This window comes from Danio rerio, chromosome 12 (assembly GCF_052040795.2).
Source record: "Danio rerio strain M-AB ecotype USA chromosome 12, GRCz13ab, whole genome shotgun sequence".
NCBI lineage: Eukaryota > Metazoa > Chordata > Actinopteri > Cypriniformes > Danionidae > Danio > Danio rerio.
In genome coordinates, this window is record NC_141032.1 from 33972313 (window position 1) to 33991628 (window position 19316).

At 36.7% G+C, this 19316-nt stretch overlaps 1 protein-coding gene across 11 annotated transcripts in view; it reads left to right on the top strand.

The window, feature by feature from the left end:
• The first annotated feature begins 6410 nt into the window (after positions 1 to 6410).
• dnmbp (dynamin binding protein) overlaps positions 6411 to 19316 on the top strand; it is a 75105-nt gene continuing 62199 nt past the window's right edge. For 10 of the 11 annotated variants that reach the window (XR_015503206.1, XR_015503207.1, XR_015503201.1 and 7 more), the window contains exon 1: positions 6420 to 6739. The gene's annotated coding sequence lies outside the window, so the exon portion shown is untranslated. 11 annotated transcript variants of the gene reach the window in all.

Below are 19316 nucleotides of genomic sequence, written 5' to 3' on the forward strand. Positions count from 1 at the left end.
ATTCTCCCCTCATGTTGCTTTAAACCTTTAGGAGTTTCTTTGTTCTGTTGACCAAAATAAAAGATATTTTGAAGAATGTTGGTTGCATCAACTTCTACAGGAAAAAAATACAATTGAAGTCAACTAGTTACCAGCTACAGTACTAGCATTTTTCAAAATATCTTCTTCAGTAAGTAGTGCTGTCGCCTCACAGCAAGAAGGTCGCTGTTTCGAATCTCGGCTCAGTTGGCGTTTCTGTGTGGAGTTTGCATGTCTCCCTGCCTTTGTGTGGGTTTCCTCCGGGTGCTCCCGTTTCCCCCACAGTCCAAAGACATGCAGTACAGGTGAATTGGGTAGGCTAAATTGTCCGTAGTGTGTGAATGTGTGTGTGGATGTTTCCCAGAGATGGGTTGCGGCTGGAAGGGCATCCGCTGCGTAAAAACTTGCTGGATAAGTTGGTGGTTCATTCCGCTGTGGCGACCCCGGATTAATAAAGGGACTAAACCGACAAGAAAATGAATGAATGAAAATGAACTCAAATAGAAATTTTTAACAAGTGAAGGTTGATGATAAAATGATGGCAAGTTAATTTTTGAGCAAACTATCTCTTTCAGATATGTTAACCAAGTACATGTAAAAATCAAGTAAAAAAGTAAAAAGCAAAGACTTATTTTCTGCAAAATTGTTGATGTGGCAAAATGATTCATAAGCTCAGCAATTATTGTATGAATAATGCGCATTTGTATATATTTTATGATTTATTTCGCAGACTCCTTTCGTTCAGTGGAATATTAAAGAAAAAAAATTGTTTAAACCATGGTAGTGATTCATCAAACATTCAAAAAAGTCAAAGACTACCATTAATCTGATAGTGAAAAAAGAACTAATGCAAGCAAGTTAACACTGTGCCTCCTGATGATACATTGAGGTCTTATGAAATTAAAGATCAGTCTGTGCAAAAAACTGAATTCACACAGCCTTCTTTTGCCAACTTATTTTTGGGTGAACTATCCAATAATGTTGAATTCCTTATTGCAAACCTGACTGAATTGCTGATGATATCATCTTCTTATGCACAAACATATGATTATGTCAAAAAAAACTATTCTACAAGCCTCAACTTCTCTCGATTATGCACGTTTTCATACAGTAGCTTATACAGTGTTTTGAACTGTGTTTTCGAAGGTTTTTATTCTTAATAAAATCTCCACTCAACTACGAAAGCTTAGATAAAATCATTTTTACCTAACTCTAAACAACACTAGGGGTCAGTGGTGTAGCGGTACATTCTAATCATTGCTATTACTAAGTGAAAAAAGCTTTGAATGTAGAAGATGTAAAATGTAAAAGCAAATAACTTAAGAGCAGCACAACATGACATACAACAAGTCTGACTAAAATTCTTTTTGAAATTAAAAAAGGAATAAAAAAGTACATTCAACCCAAAATGAACTGTTTTAGCATTATATTCGAATTCAAGAACATTCAAAGACAGACATGACTAAATATGTATAATAATCAAAGCTTTATGTTGCAAAAAAATATGTATGCAATCAGGGGCGCCTGCAGGATTTTATTAGAAGGTATGCACAAATCCAGCACCGCCCCACCCCCTTCATATCAAGAAACACTGATGCTTACTGTCAAAGGCGACATAAGGATATTCGTTATGACATTCATCTATTCGTTTCCTTTTTAAAATTAATATATTTTCCTTGAGGGGCGAAGCAGTGGCACAGTAGGTAGTGCTGTCACCTCACAGCAAGAAGGTCGCTGGGTCGCTGGTTCGATCTTCGGCTCAGTTGGCGTTTCTGTGTGGAGTTTGCATGTTCTCTCTGCAAATGTGTGGGTTTCCTTCGGGTGCTACGGTTTACCCCACAGTCCAAAGACATGCGGTACAGGTGAATCGGGTAGGGTGAATTGTCGGTAGTGTATAAGTGTGTGTGTGAATGTGTGTGTGGATGTTTCCCAGGGATGGGTTGCGCTGGAAGGGCATCCGCTGCGTAAAAATGTGCTGGATAACTTGGCGGTTCATTTTGCTGTGGCCCCTGATTAATAAAGGAACTAAGCCGACAAGAAAATGAATCCGTGAATAAATATTTTCTTTAAAATCTAAATGTAATAAAAGCACATCAGCACAAAGAAAAAATCAGATGCTCAAGACATAATCTTTAAAATTATGACATACTAAAAAAATGCTAATAATATGATAATATGACAGAAGATTGTGATACAATCATATATAATAATATGACAGAAGATTGTGATACAATCATATATAATAATATGACAGAAGATTGTGATACAATACAATTAGTGAAGCATTAATTAAATCCTTACTTTCAACAGACTGAAAATCATCCACCTTTACTGTTGAGTAGTGGACAGGCTCAAACGAAACTATATTTTTCTTAGAAAATATGTTTTTAAAACGAATTTTGTATATAGTTTGTCTCTTTGTTGTAATATTTTTCTTGGTCAGTTATCTTCTACATACAATAAAAGAACGAATAACATTTGAGGTGAAAGTGCTTCAAAACAAAGTCATTAACAATACAGAATCAATCAGGAACTGGATTGACAAATAAAACAATAATCTAGCCTAAATAAAATGAAAGTTAAACATTCTGTATCAGAGAGGTCTGTATTTAATCGTTTTCCATGTTGTGCCGGTCAATTACAATTTAATTCATTCAATCAAGTGATTTGAATGAACAGGACAGGTGTTTACAAAGTATTTGCGACTGCACTGAATATGTTCCCACATTACCTCAGTGGAACAAACTCGGTTAGAATTAAGGGTGAGAAAACTCAAACTCATTGTAAGAATGGAGATGTCTGCTTATTTATGCCAGTCTGTCAGATAAAAATAGTTTAAAACACCTTGAATGGTAGCTGTTCCATGCAAGGAGGCTACACAGCTAGATCTCATCTATATGATAAAAGATACAGTTCCCCCCGGCTTAGGTGCTAATGAGACAGCAGTCTCCACCTTGTGCTGGAAATCCGTATTTGTATAATCAGTTTTAGGCCTTTTGGCAAATGTCTACATTAGGTTTATCTGTTTTAAAGAGTGTTTACTCCTTTAACCTTGTTTTAAACAATAGCTATCTGAATTGTAATTTTTAGGTGGGGAAAACCGCCAGCAAAACTAAAGCCAAAGATTTCTTAACCCATCTCCCACCATGCAAGTACATGATACACACTTTAAAACACTCAAACACACACCTTTATTTATTATCATTCTTTCTTGCTTTGTCAATATATCATATTGTATACTGTTTAATAAGCAATTTAAATTATGTAATAAATAAATAAAAAGCTGCATTAAGTCCAGCCCTCTCATGGTACGTACGGCTGCAGACGCCACTGTATGAAATAATCATTTCGCCGGTGAGTGGGCTTGAAAAACCACCTGTAGAACACAGTCTCTTATCTCTGTGTGCACCAGACCCTTTCTTATCAACACGCATAAAATATATAGTAATAATTGCATTTAGACTTGTATATATAGTAACTTAAAGTTATTGTAACATTTACATACTGCAACTACCTGGTGATTTTTTTATGCTTAATTTATCTTCACTTGTATGTCACATTGGATAAAAGCGCCTGCAAAAGGAGTAAATGTATCTACTTTAGATGCAAAGATTAAAGTACAGTGCTAAAATGTCCTGTGTTCTTCCTGGGTATAACACAATACCCTTTGAATAACAGGAAAAAGGAAAATGTCATCCAGGAATGTCGTGCTTGAGGATTAAAAGCTCTGCCGCTGGAAAATCCGAGCACTACTTAATCTCTCAAAACCAAGAATTATGTTGTTTGGAGAGCCGTTCCATCAATAAAACAAAATTGAAAAAAAAAAAATCCGCCAAGAAAAAAAGATTATTCATTCCAACTATTAGTGGTCTGTTTCCAATCAACAAGAAAAGATCAACAATCTGGCTTTTACAGTCTATATTAAAGTGTCTAAAAGAAAATGACAGGGCTTGCGTTGTATGAAAATGACACAAAGTTCATGAATAGAACAACAAGAATGAATAGCAACAAAGAGCATCAAGCTCACATCGGCTTTCTCAATGAAAATGTCACAGTGGGAACAGACAACAGAAGCTTTTCATGCTTCCAGGATATGACAGATCTGGCATTTTCTCATAGATGCTGTGGGCATGTTGTGTCAGAGCGGCTTACAACACAGAGCTCAATGTCACAATGAAACCCACGCGGCAGCTGTTATTATCTGCCCTCGCTCAATAGTGGATGCGCACACTTGGCTTGGGCTTTCAGAATCAAACAAAACTCCAAGTCAAGTAATAATTCTAAGTCAGATGACAGTTGTTGGAAATGAGTGGATTGTGCACAGAATGATGTGTCTGTGATGACGAAGACGTGATAAGTCTTGCTCTACATTACAAACAAGGGCCTCACATGCAGCTTCCTGACATTGTTTTTGAATATAAGGAAGTTTTAGGTAATGCAGACACAGCAGAAATATTCTAACCTCTGACAGTGGTTGAAACTGTGTCTTTAAACATTGTTCTCTTTCCTAGTGTAATTAATATTGAACTGACTCATTTTCATAAACCGATAAAATGCTTTATAACTTTATAGATGTTGTTGCCGATATTGTTGTTATTTTTTAAGCTTTGCAGTATTATTACCAAATGAAGGGTATTTGTATTCTCAATCTCTGAGAGTAAAATAATTTAATCAATCAATAAATCGTTAAATAAATAAGTTGCTATATCAGAATAATTAAGATTTCATCAGTTAAGTAATGTCTGTTGCAAAAACTTTATTAAATATTTTTTTAAGTAAATGATGCTGATATTTTTAGATGCATTTTGTCATAAAATGTTTAAAATTAAAGTAACAAAAATCTTAATATTAATCTTAATATTAATTATTTCATAAAAATAAAATTTCTTTGAAAATGCAATTTATATTGCAATAATTTGTTGCAATAATTATTTTGTGAAATTGACTTTTTAAAATATCATTTCCTTATTCCAATGATACAATTTTGCAATGAAAGGTTTTTTTCTACTATTTTTTTTAACACAGCAACTTTTGTGAAACCATTGAAAAAGTATAGCTGAACACAAGTATATTTAATAATTGATTATTCATTCATTCGTTTTCTTTTCAGCTTAGTACCTTTATTAATCTGGGGTCACCACAGCAGAATGAACCGCAAACATATTCAGCAAATGTTTTACGCAGCGGATTCCCTTCCAGCTGCAGCCCATCACTGGGAAACACCCATACACTCTCATGCACACAGCTGCAGCCCATCACTGGGAAACACCCATACACTCTCATTCACACACATACACTACGGACAATTTAGCTTACACAATTCACCTATACCGCATGTCTTTGGACTTGTGGGGGAAACCGGAGACCGGACAACATGCAAACACCACACAAAAATGGCAACTAAGCAATCCGAGGCTCGAACCAGCGACCTTGCTGTGAGACGACAGTGCTACCCACTGTGCCACTGCAGCGCCCTAATAATTGATTACATATTCCAAAATAACAATTCACAATTAAATTTGATTAAAAACTGTATAAATTATTCATTCATTCATTTTCTTGTCAGCTTAGTCCCTTTATTAATCCGGGGTCACCACAGTGGAATGAACCACCAACTTATCCAGCAAGTTTTTACGCAGCGGATACCCTTCCAGCCACAACCCATCTCTGGGAAACATCCACACACACATTCACACACACACTCATACACTACGGACAATTTAGCCTACCCAATTCACCTGTACCGCATGTCTTTGGACTGTGGGGGAAACTGGAGCACTCGGAGGAAATCCATGCGAAAGCAGGGAGAAGATGCAAACTCCACATAGAGCCGAGGTTCGAACCAGCAACCTTCTTGCTGTGAGGCGACAGCACTAACTACTGCGCCACTGTGTGTGTGTATAACATATATATATATATATATATATATATATATATATATATATATATATATATATATATATATATATATATATATATATATACACACACACACTGTACATAAAACATAATTTGTTAAAATGATTGTTTAATTCTAGTGTGAAAATTTTATTATTTTAATGTATTTACTTTCAAACACAAAAATCAACAGCATTGTTATTAAAATAGACAAATACACAAAATTTGTACATTTTGGTAACTACTAACCTGCAAGACTTGAACTTAAAATGCACATATATCTATAAAATAAAAGTGAGATATATAACAACTGCAATGGAGTGAAATAAAGCACCAATCCAATAGTTTCACATAAGAAGAGTGATTTAAATGCCTACTTTGTTTAAACTCTATTAAAAACGGACACGTAATACCTCGTGTTAAAGCTCCTGCAGGATTTTTCTTCAGGCATGTGGAAGGCAGCCCTGCGCTTGCTGTCAGCAGAGGGTGGTGTGTGTGTTGATGTTGATGTCAGCATGGAGGCAGTTCAGGATCAGCCTGCTCATGCTGGCGCTTCCATTGGGATGACAGCTGATCCCGCCGTGGCATAGATGAGCATCGGGATCATCTGATCAACTGCAGAGAGCGAGCCTAGTCAATGACAGGCGGCTGAAACGCACGTTCGTCTCATCCGAGCTTTATATTTCACTCAACGATACAAACTTAATGGCAGAAGAGAAAACCCGAACGAGCATCAACTGGAAAGGAAAGTTCCCTTGCTGTCGATTTTTATAGTTTCCTGCAGCGCTGTCTGACCACACTCAGGACATTTGTGATCACACAGGTGAGTGAAATGTTTTATTCTACCAAGTTTAAGCGTATAAGTTAGTGTTTAGTGTTTTTAATGGTAACGTCGATTACGTCCAAACGAACCGCGAGTTCAGTTAAGTTATAACATTCTCTCTCTTGTTTAAATCTGTTTCACTGGTATTGTTTTGTATAAATAACAGTCTTGTGAGAGTTCCGTCAGTTATACTTGTGTTCAGCATCGGCCAACATGCAAATATGTACATTTGCTTGCCGTTTTCTTTAGAAAACACGATAAACCGTTAGCGGAGGGGGTTTGATTCTTTTTAGTGATTCGAATCTTTAGAATCGATTCTCGTTGCTTTTTCAACAGGTTGCGCTTTATACCGGCGAGTCTGATTGAGTCACTGATTGAATCTTCATTCTGCTGTGTCCGAAGAGCTTCCAAAACAAGTCTGAACGTGATAGTCAAAATATCGACTAATCACATGGGCGTACTTGTTTTGGAGAAATGCTTTATCAAACCAAATATGTGGAAAAACAGTCTTAAATAAGCCTAAGCTGGTTGCATGGTTTTAAATTAGCGTGTTCACAATCTAACCAGGCTGAATTTTAACTGGTTTTGTGGGTCCAGCTGGTTTAGAGCTTAGTTTCCCGAGTCCCGAATAACTTTAGTTTAAAATTGCTCAAATAAGAGAATACTCCTCCAACGTGACCAGACTGGTAAACCAGTAGACCAGCTTAGACAAGACTCTGGCGTTTTAAATATGCTTGAATTTGCTGGAGAATATGAATCATTCATTCAAATCTGATGACTGTTGTAAATCATGAATATCCAGTCAAGCTGAACATACACAGTTTACATCTCATTAAACAACAACAAGTCTATTGAAACAGAATCTAAAGTTACGTTTGATTCCTGTCACCTGTTAGAAATGGCAACTGTTGTCAGTTGTCTCTCTTGCTGAGAAAGCAACAGCATGTCAGGCTTTAGGACACCATTCATTCACATAAAAACAAATTGTGCGCTATTCAATTGTGGTGAATAAACTTCTAAAGGTGTTGGCTTTTGTAACGGCGATTCATTCATCTGAAGATTAACGGAACTCTTATTTGTCTGTTCTGCAATCCAATATTCACAAACATTGTTGTGTTTGTCATTCAGTCCTCAGAGATGTAGTCAGTTCCTGTGCAACAGGTTTAGGCTGCTTTTCTGTGGAGATCTTAAGTATTAGATGGTTAAAACATGCTCTGATTTTTTAGAACTGGAAAAAAATAGGCAACTTAGTGTTGACCAAATAACCATGTTTGCATATCACACAGGTTTTTATTTTACTTGGTGTTTCATGGTTATGTTAGCTGTTGTACACATTATTTTTCAATACATGCAATTATGGAAAATGTGACAGACCACATGAATATTTTCTGTTTATGGTTGCATTTGAGTCTATTTTTAGTTTGCTAAATATTCTAAAGTGACAAAGTAAAAAACAAAAACAAATGACATGCCATGTCTTTAGACATTTACTGAGGACAACACCTATACTTAATACATAAATACACTTCATTTAACATGTACACGTAAACATCACCTATATGCTTTAAAAGTGCAGGGTTACTATGTCTTTAAATACTGACTTATATTTGATTGTAACTTTAAAGGTGCAGTAGGTGATCTGCTTAAATGCTAAACGGTTAGCATAATATCTTTCAAATACAGTCCTTCCCCTGTCATCCAAAGCCACTCGTCCTAATATCATAAACGCACATCTTAAAGATGACGAAGACCCACTAGCTCATGTCATTCGCCAGTTAGAAAACTTTATAGTACTTTAAAATACCACAATTCCCAATGAAAAACTGTATTATATCTAGCACATTTTTAGTTGTGCAGTTAGCAAGCAAAACTTGTCATCACTATCTCATCAGTCTCACTCATCAGTCTCACTCTCTCACATGCTTTGTCCTAAAGCAACTACTGTAAGCTTAGTCTTATGCCTTATGTAGAGTTCAGACTACTTTCTAAGTTGTCATGTCACAGTTGTTTTCACCCTGCATGACTATCAGGGGTGGCCTTTCGTCGCTGCTTTGTTTACTCTGCTAGATGGATTGGCGACAGAGGGTTTCACGCCGCATGACTTTACAATAGGAGAGTCACCGACAACTTTGTCCAAACTGTGTCTCTCAACCAAACATACGCGAGAAGTTACATTAGAACAACGCAACGTCACATAGTTTATCTTTTGTTATTAACTACACAATGAGAAAAGAAGCCTTTAGTGGGGTAGAAAATGATTTTGCTCACCTGGCCTTTGAAGGGAATTAGAAATTTCTCCTCAACTTTTTAGTTTCGACCCAGTTGTGAATTTGCTTAAGTGACACGTCAAACTGCTGCTGCCAAAATAGTTTTTTGACTATTTCTTGGGTCCAAATAGACTGAAAATAAACATTTTTAACTTTTCCTCCAACCTCCAGCTGGCCTGCAAGTACCCACACTGGTGGATGCTGCACTCTCATTGGCTGTAGGTAATCACCAATGTTATTTTCAGTCAGAACATATTTCACATGGCCTGATTTGAATCGCTGATAACTCCAGATATTTAGCATGCCAAATATCTCACGGGCGTCGGTGACTCATCGCCGATTCTCTTAGATTTTTTGAAGTTCACACTGTGTGATTGTCACTCATGTGAACGAGCACCAATTGGCTTGTGATTTCAGGTGTTTGCCTGCGATTTCTCAAAACATGTCGGCGAGTCAAAATCAGGGCTAAAATCATGCAATCTAAACTCTACATTACCCAGAACATAAAATACATATAAATACATTTAGATCATTTACTTTTATCATTACTATTGTAATGCGAAGAGACTTTCAACCAGCACAACAAAAAAAGTTTCTGAAAACAATCACCTACTGCACCTTTAAATTATTTTATTGTAATGCAATAATATGCACCTTTTGGAAAGCTGCTTTGAAACAAGAATTGTTGTAAAAGCACTATACAAATAAAATTGAAATTATATATGGATGTTTAGACTAAACAATATCAATGATCTAACTTATGACCAGTTTATAAGAAATAGGTGGATTAATCTGATTTTTATAAAAATATTTGTCAAGAAAATGCTCTAAATTAAAATGTTATATTTACATTTTTCTCAAAAATTCTTAGTAAATTAAATACAACCAGAAAAGCTGAGAATTAAACATAGAAAACTGTAGAAAGCCAACTCAAAGCAATGTTCCTGGTTCCACATGAAGCGTTTGAATTATTAATATAGCAGGGAGTAGAAGCATTACCTGTCCAAGTTTGTCATCCAAGCCTTGTTGTGTTGATATTATGAGACATGTCTGATATTTGAAACATGACTGCTAATTCAGTGATGTTTGATCATTATACCAGTTCTGCTAAATGACACCTGCTTCTCAAAATGATATCTGTCATTTTACACGTGCTGCTTTTACCCGTTCTCCATCAACAGATGTCATTTTGATTTGATTCACTGGAGAGTGCAGGTTGTGTTTATAACGTATAGAGACTTAGCTTCACAACACTTGTAGCCAAGAGAAAAAGTTGTGAACATTCCTGGCATTCTTTTCCAGCCACAACTGATGTTCACATAGCTTTGGAAAAAATGACTTCTTAAATCACTAGGGAATAGTGTTTTGACATTGTCTGTGAGAGAGCAGTATTGTCCCCTGACACTCTCTGACTCGACAGTAAGCTTATAGTACATCTCTCAGCAAGTGTACACTATCACTGATATCAGATATCTGTTTGTTTTGTTTCATAATGTGCACCATTCAGATTTAACCACTACAACTGATGGCTGCCATTTGTTTACAGCACCAGCTGTGAGGCCTTGTGTTGCACATGATCTTTACTCATTTACTCTAAGAAGGACTGAACTCGTCAGATTAGGGTACAAAATGGAGGTCATGTGGAACCAGGTCATGTGACTACAAACTTGCAAAGGTGATACAAGCCAAGTGTCATGAAATGAGTCAGAGATTGATGACCGTTTCTGTCCACTGGATAATCTAAAAGAACTCCTATCCTTTTTGGTTTTCAAGATGACAATGAGTTTTTGGTCTATGGTGGATGATTTTTTGTGTTTGGAAGAGCTAGTTTTTTTGTTTAAGAAATTCTTTTATCTTTAGCCAGCTTCACGTGGGTCTAAATCACACCTCTTTTAGTGAATCAGGAAAAAAAATGACTTTGTGTTGCCAAAATGACAAAGATAGAGCTATGTATGCTATATTCTAATGAACTGTAATGTTGCACATATTGAGCAGCTTTATTGTCAATGTTAAATCATGGCTTTTAAAATGATGCATTTCTATAGAACAGAAATTGTCTTAAGATGCTAAAATTTAATTGCAATTATGATTCAGTAAGGTAGCATTGCATATTTAAAATGTATATAAGCAAAATATTATTTAACACTAGAACTACTAAGTAGGGTTGGGTCGATAGATGATGCCATCGTCCATCGCGATGGGCGATAGCCATCACTATGCTCAGCCGGCATTGCTTCACAGCAGCAACCCACTCGTGAAAAATATACACCCCGTTTACGCTAATATGTCGTGGTTTTAAAATGGCATTTTAGAACAAAAACGATCTCCGTCCACATTATCTTTTCACCCAGCATTTCTGAAAAGCCCTCCTTCCACACTATACCGCTGAAAATGCACATTTGACCACACACATGCACACACATAAACACTCTGCATGCGCTGCAGCGTCTGAGCAGTCACCCAAAGAGCAGTGCACGTTGGACTGTTCAAGGATATTAAGGATGTACCGCTGGATTGTGTCTCACTAATTGTTAAATGTGACATTTAATTAATCTTGTCTCTATCTAACAACTCGTCTGTCTTTTAAATCTATCAGGTAACATGTCACAGCATCAGTACACTGCTTCAATTTTACGCTTTCCAGTGTTCCAGTGTTAAATCCCCAAATCAATGGAGAGATCAATTTAATTCTGAATTGAATCGGATCATTATTCATTTGCAGAAGCATATTTGAATCAAATTTAAAACCTATGCATAATGAATTTAATTCATTTTCATATCAGGCTTTTGCATCTGAACTCTTTATATATGAATCGTCTGAATTCCTAAAATTATATTTAAGTTCACTGTTTACACAAAGATTCACTCCTCTTAGAGCCACTAAAATTATTTATTAGCATAAATATATTTTTATTCTATTAACCATTGATTATAATCAGCTAGTAAGTAATAAAAATAACTTGTTTCACATCCTTATTTCACCAGTACAGAGACTTAAACAGTAACATCATAAGCATTTCCTGTCTAGAGGGGTCTTGATGTGTTTTAGTCCTTTCACATTGTCTGAAAGACAGAATGATAATTGTTTGATGTTTTTTTTCTTGAACACCCTGTGTAAAAAAAAAAAAGACCTTTATGTAAACCATTGTAAGTACTTTAAGCCTCAGCGGTGGGCTGTAGTCCAGTAGCCTCATTAGATGCTCTGTAGGAGAGTGTTGTCTGCGTAGACTGTAAATAAAGAACAGACTCTCAAGTTTGTGTTTGTGGGGGGAGGTGTTTGGAGAGAATGTGACATTTCAGAAAGGTCTGCAAACCTCTTGGTGTCCATAGCAACTGTGTCCATCTGGTTTGTGCTCCTGAAGACGCAATGTTTGTGCAGGGAAAGTTCCCCATGCATGGTCTCTTGCATTTTCCTCATAAAACTCCACTTGGACCTGCCAAAGATACACCTCCCATCCTCATATTTTTATGAGGTCAGCCTAGAAACATGGCATGTGGTGGAATGAGGAAGTTTGGGCGATCTGAAAAGTGAAGTAAGAGCCTTACACGAATGTTCAGAGAGAGAAAAAAGCTGTCTTAAATTACTGAGAGAAGCAAAGCAGCATTGAGCAACACAGAGAACGTATTGAACATCTTTGAATACTGATTTAAAGGCAGGTTTGTTCTAAAATCAAATCACTTTGGTCATTATTTGTTCACCCATGTCCTATCTGTATGTGATTAAACATTCTGTGGTGAAATAAAATGGCAAGCATTACTTCTTGTATGTCAAGTTTTTAGTCTCTAGCATCTTAAATTTCAGTCCATTTCTTACAAAAAAACAGTATCTTATGGAGTATGACTTTAAAATTGTTGTAATATATACAGAGTCTTAAAAGCTGAAGCAGTTTTATCAATCAATCAACCAACCAATCAATCAATCAATCAATTAATCAATTAGTCAATCAAACTTATGGCACGTTTCCACTGAATGCTACGGGTCACCTGTATCAGACTTGTGTTTTCATTGCCAAAAGGGTACCAATGGTGGGCATAGTGTATAAAGTTTCAGTTGACGTCATTCTCATTCAAAAAAAAAAAAAAAAAAAAAGATCATTTACATGTTATATGAGAAGCACTTCTTACAACAGATGCTTTATACACATGAATATTTGTGTATGAATGTTCATTACTAACTTTTCTGTGAACACCATTTTATTATAACTGCAGATCAATGCGAAATAGTCTACTGTAATGTCTGCAATTATATAAAATAAGTAAATAAATGCAATATATATAAACACATACAGACTATTACAGTCTCTGACCAGTTACAGAAAAACTACACACAGCATACATAGTCCTTACACAGCATATTAGTCCTTATTTGGGTTCAAAAACAACGTGCAACATCAGTCCAAACCTCTCATCTGTATCTTTAATCTTCACCAGCATGTAACCTCTTGTTGGACAGTATTTTCGCCATTCCGAGTTCATAATAGTCCAAAAGGTGATGATAATAATTATTTATGGCAGTTTGTTTATCTTTTAGGTGGCTGAAAGAATCTCTCTTTTTTTTTTTTAGACTTTTTATTTGCTTCTTTATGTGTCAGTCTCCTATTTTTATCCATTTCTGAAAGGATCGGGTGTCAGAAGCACTTTAATAATCACGCGCACGTTATTATTATCAGCTCAAAAAGTTTGTTATTTTAAATATAGATGCTGAGCGAGCGCAAGCTAGAAAGTGAAACTGCTCAGACTTTAGATGGCCTTGTAAACAACTACAGGGTACGGGGTAAAAAAGGGTTCCAAAAGGGTACCTTAAAAGTGGTATGATATGATTTGCTTTTCGGTACCTTTTGACAGTGGAAACGGCTATAAAAGCGTAGCGAACCATACTGTACTGTACTGTACTCAGTGGAAACAGGCCATTAAAACACCCAAAGTGAACCAACGTGCTGTACAGAAAACTAAAACTCAACAGGATATTAAAGACATAAAATAAAATAAATAATCAAAATGTCAACAAGTGTCAAAGGTCATTGAGAAGAAGTGGATTTTAAAATATGATTTAGGTGTAAGATACTACTATTTCATATTACTACTGAGCATCAAATGAATAGTCCTTTTTGATGCATATGGGATTGGAATGCGGAAGAACCGTTAGTTGCTTAAAGCGGTTTCCGGTCAATGGCTGAAGCAACATCGAGGTGTCACTGTAGTGTCCTTTATTGCTCTAGCTCTAGTGGGTGTATGTCATTCTACGCGATCAGTCTCTGACTTTAAACATCCTCAGAGGGAGGCACATATGTTTACAGCTGGCAATATGAGGCACCATGTAGGATTTAAATTAAACTTCACTTATCAACACACACATAAAACATGTGCATATACCCCTATAAATTACTTGCATATACACCTAGACTATTGGATGTTCAAAACAACATATATGAAACTTGCGTATATAAATACAGGCACACTCGCATATACATATAAACTTGATCTTTGCATTTACACCTACACAAACATGCGCACATACAAATAAACTCTCTGCATGCAAACACACTGGCATATAATGCCTATTACCCTTATTTTTATTAAGTGAAACACACTTTCCAGAGCCATGACGGGCTGAAACTCAACTGCATTTTCTCCTGTGCTGAGACAGAAGTGAGCCACATGCTTTTGAGCTCATCTAGAATGATCCTCATGCTAGGACTGTGTTAAAATGAATGCATTTTAAACGGAGGCAACATTCACGTGCCCTACTGTGGGCACAAACAAAGCCAGGGCCGTAAACAACCAACAGTAATATAAAAAGCAGCAGAACAGTGTCACAAATGGAAGCTTCCAGTCCTGAATGTTTTGCAATAGTGAAGAGGGGCAGTGAGCGACCCACCTCCCCGCATATCCCCCCATTGTTGGCATGAAATCGGACCTGTTCAATAAATAAAAAGCAGACAGTCAGCAGATCGGGTTCCAGAGAGGCAATACTACGATACAATCGGAAAAAAGGAATGTAATGGTTATAGTTTTGAGGGGAGAGTCTTGGATCGGAAAAAGGATGAGGAAGACTGCTGACGTGTAGCCAAGGGAAGGATGTTGTCACTTAAACTCAGCTTATGGGTTGGATCACAACTACTCATGATGGCGATAGAGAAAAACAGAGAGTCAACAATATGTTATATCTGAGTTCGGAATAAACACTTATGATGTTTATTCTTGTATGTCACGGCAAAGCTAGATGTGTGGGTGGGTTTTAGCTGCAGTTTCACACTATGTCCTGCACTTAAAAATTATTCTTTTGATTTGCTAATTTTTTTAGGTAAGTGGTTGCAAACAATTGTTTTGGGCTTAATTCATTGTGACCTGAAATCATGCACCATGTTACCAGTTGTTGAATCAAAAATGCTTCCTCCACAACTTGACTTTTCAGCTTTAGTTTTAATCAGAAGTTCATCTTTTCAATACATAAACTCTAAACTAAATCTTTTGAACTAAAGGGTCAGTTCATCCAATAAAGAAAATTCTGTTATTATTTACTCACCCTTATGTCGTTGCAATCTCCTGAGACCTTTGTTCATCTTTAGAACACAAATTTAGATATATTAGATGAAACTTTGTGTTTTTTAAATAAGGTTCATATTTACCAGGACTGGCGTTGCACAATATATCACAAATTACCTTTATTGTGATAATAGTATATGCTATATACGTATCATAGATGTGTGATAAATTACATTTATTTTATGCATTGGTTGTTTATCTAAATTTGACCAATCGGATGGGGTCTTATTTTCTTCTTGCCGCCTCCCCAATAGTTGCTTTTCTACTGTTAGCTAGAGCAGCTCAAAGGTAAACACAGAACTGATTATGAATATAGCTGGAGTCAAGACAAGAGAAAAAAATAACAACAGCCAATCAGAGTCAGAATATCTACTGAGGTTTATCATCCATAGTAGAGGTCTGCACGGGACTAATTTATAAGCTCTTGCCCTCTTTCACAAGGTTTTATTCCACGCCCGACCGCTCCCTCCATATATTTAGCTTTTGTTCACCCGCTGCCCGACCCACCCCCTTTTCTAACCTACTCGATCATTCCTGCTAAATTTATAACTGGTTTTTAAAATCTTACGTTTAAATTGAACTACCAAAAGAGAGAGATAACAAATATGTTGTGCAAGGATTGTAGGTTAAATGACAGGTTTTGTTTGCCCCTTTGTGATGAAACCTGAGTGAGACCACCTTAAACCTGAGTTTCCAGTCTTGTGACTGCAAGAGGGTAAAACTTTGAAGTTTTAATAAGTTGCACAAAGGGTAATTTTTTTTTATTTGTGTCAATGACGCATGAAAAAGACTGACGAATATGAAAAAGAATGATGTGGGTTTCCTAACAGTAAACTGACCATTTTCTAATGCAAGCTGAAGGACAGTGCAACTTCACTTTGCTCTTCCATGTTGGTAAACCCAAAGGATCGTTATTCAGATGATGAGAAACAAATAAAAAAAAATCACGTGCAGAAAGCACTGGTCTATGCATTCTTCTTGAGCACTGGCTGTACCAATGTTCAATAAAAATGAGGAAATCACAACTGTTTTGAAATAATGTCGGGACTTGGGAGCGCTATATTGTTAGACCACCTGCTCCCATTCAAATTACACTAGAGTTACTGACCGCTACCGCATTCTATTCAGAAATTTATTGTCACACCACAAGAAATCTGGTTGGGTCCCACGTAGGGTTGGGACGATAAACGATGCCATCGTCCATCGCCGATCCAGCATCGCGATCCATCGCCTCGCCCCTGTCGCAAAGCTGCTCGCGAAAAATACACACTCAGGCCCTGTTTACACTAAGACGTCTTAGTGTTAAAATGGCATTTTAGAACGAAAATGATCCACATCCACATCGTTTTACCTAGCATTACCTCCGTCTGCTGAAAACGCACATCACGTGACCACACACACACACCGCCACATGCTGTCATGCACTCCTCTGAGCTCGAGGCAGGGTGCAGTGCATGTCGGAGAGTTATGAAGGACGTGCCACTGGATCGCGTCTCACTACAGTTGTTAAATGTGATATTTAGACATCCCAAGTCTCCCAGAAGATCCCTCCTCGCTCTTCAGGTACAGCCACAGGAATGCAGACCTCTTACTCATAGTGTATTAAAGACTAAATGTTTACATTTTGACAGTTGTTTTTCTAAATTAGAATTAATTAGATCAGAAAAAATATGTTTTACCTGTTTATTTTAATTGCATTACATAAATAATTTATAATAAAAATAGCATTTTTTTTCTAGAAAAATGTTATATATTAAGAAATATTTTTATTGCAATACTCAACAGTATGGCATAGCTCTTATTGTCAAATTATTATGCACCCCTAATATTTTCCACAGACAATATTTAATGACAACATTGTAAAACACACACTCTTTTTGGAGCTTTGCAAAATGAGATCCTGACTTATATTTTTAATACAGTTGCATTGACTGAACAATTCGACAACTTTTATTCAATGTGAGGATTATTTCATAAATAATTTGTAAAATGAATCACTGCATAATGATAATTTTCTCTCATTATGCCAGTGTCTGAAATACTCTAAAATTTAAGTATGGTTTGCAAACACATAATATTGGCTTTCATTTACACTTATGCGGTGGAGGAATTCTCTACAATATCTTCATTCTGGTTTTGTCAAAGCTGGGCATAGGACAATAGCCGGTTTTGAGGACTACCGCGGTTTGGAAAAGTCAAGGTTTTATAACCGCTGAAATTTTCTGTTAAACCTTTTCTATGGTAAATGTAAGTTTTTTTATGTGTTGTAAAGAAATCTGTGTTTTAGAAACTAACGAAGAGAGCAGAAGTAAATGGTTTATTACAATTATTTAGCCTGACATGTTTTATGTTCCAAAATATTTTAAATGTTTCCTAAAATAAAATATATTGTGTTTAATTGAGGAAAAAATTTTGTTGTTTTTTACTCAGACATTTAAAAAGAATATATTTTAGAGCAGTAATCATACTGTAAAACTGTGATATTTTTATCCAAGGTTATCATACCTTCAGAAATTTATACCGGCCCATAGTCACAGCTGGTTAGACCAAAACCGTATCTTAAAAAAAAGAGGTTTTCTTCAACTGATATGTATTTACAGCAGTTCATTTGGTGATAAGCAGCATGGATAAATCTTTTGCAATGTAGTAGATGTGAAGGCAGCCTCTCTGTTACAAATACACATGACACAAACAAACATGGATATGCAACAGTGAAGATACGTCACATTAATCTTCAATGCTAAATTCATCATTTGATGCACAGTTGCTTCTTTGTCTTAATGCCAGCTGTTTGCGTATGTGTGTGAGAAAGTGTGTGACCTCTTTGTACGACTGTAGAGTGAGTGTTTACTAAGCTGTCTGTCGTTTTACCAGCACTGTCACTCCATTGCCAAGTGTCTCACTCACACACAAATGCAGACAGAAAGACTTTTCTAGGTTGCTTTGTTCATTCATCCATATTTATTAACTTGAGATTTGCTCATCCATTTTAGTTGTTCTCAGTCATGACTCACGCTGTCATTGACATCAAAACAATTTCAGCGTTGATTCAGCTGTCACGGTCGGTGAGGGAAAAAAAGGAGTGCAGACCCAATTGCAGAAAAATGAAGGAATATTTATTATAAACTACAAATAAAAATAAAAGGCAAAACAAAACTACCCCGAAGGGGAAAACATTAATAAAAAGGCAAAAACAAACTTGACAGGGCTGGCAGGACAAAACAGGACTGGAGACAACAAGACAGGGTAATATTGACGACGAACTGACAAAGGACTGAAAACATGAGGGGGATTATAAAGCAAAAAAGTAAATTGAAACACAGGTGAACACAATTAACTAAATATGGGTTAACAAGGAGGGTGGGACTAGACAATAGACGGGAGAGCGCATGACACAGAGAGACAATACAAGCCATGCGCTCACATAACACAACACTGAAGCACACGACAAAAGCACGTGACCAATGTAAACACCGAGCCATGTGCTTTGACAAAAGACGCAAGACACGAGCACACGATGAATGAAAACACTCACCATGCGCTCACATATGCAGCATGCATGCTTCATCCCAGCGCCGACCAAAACCGAAACCAACAAGACTGAGACGCTGGGAATGAAACACCATGCTGCTGACAGACGAAAACACAAACACGAGTACAGGAGCGCACGCGTCTGAGGGACGCAGAGCGCGCGCGCGGCCGCGTCAAGCAGGAGCGCGCACACTCTACGTACACCCACGACGGCGCGCGCTCACACAGAGACA